General features: G+C 41.8%; 1 long non-coding RNA gene across 1 annotated transcript in view; it reads left to right on the top strand.

Moving 5' to 3' along the window:
- The first annotated feature begins 1851 nt into the window (after positions 1 to 1851).
- The window catches only part of LOC115032128, a 9653-nt gene continuing 8660 nt past the window's right edge, over positions 1852 to 2844 (top strand). The window contains exon 1 of the long non-coding RNA XR_003837760.1: positions 1852 to 1959. This is a non-coding gene — a long non-coding RNA (uncharacterized LOC115032128). The remainder of the gene's footprint in view (positions 1960 to 2844) is intronic.

Here is a 2844-nt window from a genome sequence, read left to right as displayed (position 1 = left end):
GTTTGAGAAGAGTGGTGGCCTTCAGAGTGTGGCTCTTGATAGTTTTCAGTTTCATAGAGAAAGGGTGATATAAATTTGAGAGTGTGCAGATGAATAAATTGCTAGGGAGTACATTCTGCTATCATAACCATCAAGACATTTCTGATTCCTACCTGGCTTTATTTCTTCTATAGAGTATGAAGCTACCTGCTCCTATCTAGATAGACCAAGAGACAGAATCAGGAGAGGAAGCATGGCCAGGCTAGATAACTCAAAGCTTTCAGTCCAGTGACTCAGTTGCTCTAGCTAGGTCCCATCTCCGTAAAGGTTCTACAATATCTTAAAATAGTCCCACCAGCTGGCAACAAATGTTCAAAAGATGTGTGCCTGCTGGGGACATTCCAAGCCAAACTACAACAGCGTGGTTTTCAATACACATCTGGGTTCTGTTGATGTCCTACTTAGAGCTTAAATTGTCCACCCAAGAGTCACTGAGTTACTAAGAAAGAGATCCCAACTGCCCAGATCAGATTGGCCTATAAACATGTTTGTGAAGGATAGGGATTGTCTTGATTATTAGTTGATATGGGAAGGCCGAGACCACTGTGGACGGTGGTATCAGCATGGACTACATAACAACGGTGGTTAAGCAAGAGTGTGGCAACAATAGTAAGCGGGCCTGCCTTCAAGTTTCTACTTGGACCTCCCTCAGTGGTAACCTGTGACCTGGAAGTGTAAGCCAAATACTGCCTTTCATCCCTTTAGTTGTTTTTAGCCAGAATGTTTCATCACAGTAACAGAAAGGAAATGAGAACAATGGGAAAGAATACTAAGATTGAATGGCAGCCACCTGCCCTGTCTGGTGCTTGGAGGAGAAGGATGTCAAACAGTTGCAAACCTTCTCACTGAATTTATTACCACAGAGCCAATGGCAGCCTCTTTTGTTGAGTATAGACTAGAAAGCATCTAATCCTAGGAAGAATGATGTATGATACTAAGGTCAACAGCTACATTTTAACCTGGAACCCATGGCTCAACCTCCACTAACAGTTTGGAATAGTGTTATATGCACCACACCTTCCCAAACGGACCAATGACTAGGTGCTTATGAGGAAATTAGGAAAACTATGAAGAGTATCAAAGACAGCCACAGGCCATTGTAACAAATAACCCATTTGTAACCATGCTCCTTTTAATCATTACAGAAGGGAGCTGCTACTTTGTTTTGGTTCTACCATACACAGCAGAAAGTTTATTGGTCATATACCTGGATGCTGTGCATAAAACAGTATTGGTTAGAAATTTTGATCTGCAAATCTGACATTCTTGTCATTGAAAGTGAATAGACATCCTAATCAAAGAATTATTATACGTTAGTCTGCAAAACTGTTGACTGGGTTGGAGTGTGCCTGTACTAGCAAATCTCTGGCATCACACTTGTGCTGTCCTTTCTGAGAAGGAGCCTGCAGTGGTTGGTGTTATCAGGGTATCAGTCACCCCTTTCAGTTCTCTCGTGACTGGCGAAGCTAGGAGGCTAGTACAGGCAGGTAAACTTTTCCAAAAGAGATGGGTGAAGGAGATGCAGGCTTTGGCTGTGTTCAGGAGCAATGGTCCATTCCCTTGGGGTTTCTGCAGTTTCAAGACTCACATCAACAGACTCCCAGGGATGTTACAAGATAAGCTAGACTATAAGTGGTGTGTACGCTCCTCCTCTTCTATTTTTACCACAGAAGTTCCTCTTTGCTGAGCAGTCTGGAGTGTGACCAAGCTGGCTTCCTGCCAGTTCACTTCAGATCCCAGGAACTGTGTCATGTGAGGGGAACACAGGAGGACTAGTGTTATGTTGGCAGGTCAGGAGCACCAGGGCTGTTCTCAGGGTGACCTGTCAGCAGCAGGACAAGGACTGAGGACTTAGAAACCCCTCCTTTCATTTTATTCTCAGACAAGAGAAGACTTACCTAGTGCTTCTCATTCTTAACTGTAAGTAATATGGGAAACAAATCATCTGGGATATGAGTCTGTGAGGCACTTAAAAAGAGCAATACTCAAATTGTAAGAGATTTAAATTCTGGGCTGGAGACATAGGTCAGCAATTAGTGTGTTGCTCTTGCAGACGACTCCAGTTGGGGTTCTAGCACCCACATAGGACAGTTCACGGTCTCCTCTAACTCCAGCTCCAGTAGTCCCAATGCCTCTCTCACCTGCAATGGCACTATACTCGTGTGTACAAACCCACTTTTAGACACACAAGAAATTCAAACATAACACAGCCTCTTGCAGAGCTTCCCCAACCCTACTCTCTCCTTCAACGGTCACTGCTAATTTTATTTGTGTGGAGGTTTTTCCAAATTTGCACCTACATTTATAGTCAACCTATAAAAATAGAAAAATATGCATGTGTATAAATATAAAATGTAATTATGAATATGCCTATGTAAACATACTATTAAGATATTGTACTGTATGTCAATCTATAATATTTATTATCATGCTATAAATTATACCTGCTATAACTACTTTATTATATTTATGTTACTGTTGTATACATATAATATGACTATATAAAATATATGAGTGTGGTGAAAGCATTTTTCTGAAACTATCTCTTGACCCCAAAGAGGATGAATTTTTGCTGGACCTTGAAGCTGAGTTAATAATATACCTTGAGTCCCTTAAGACTACGGACCTAGCCTGTAAGCCTCCCGTGTACCCAACCTGCTTAAGTTTGACCTATCTTTAAGGTAGCAAAGCAACCAACCTTACTAAGCCTTGGATTTCTCACACAATCATCTTTTTCAGCCCTGAGCTTGATGTATAGCTTACATTTTAAGTTACATACTCTTCCCTGACCCAGACCCTGGCCCA

The sequence above is a fragment of the Mus caroli genome, chromosome 10, assembly GCF_900094665.2.
Source record: "Mus caroli chromosome 10, CAROLI_EIJ_v1.1, whole genome shotgun sequence".
Classification (NCBI taxonomy): domain Eukaryota; kingdom Metazoa; phylum Chordata; class Mammalia; order Rodentia; family Muridae; genus Mus; species Mus caroli.
This window is presented reverse-complemented; position numbering and strand designations above follow the sequence as displayed.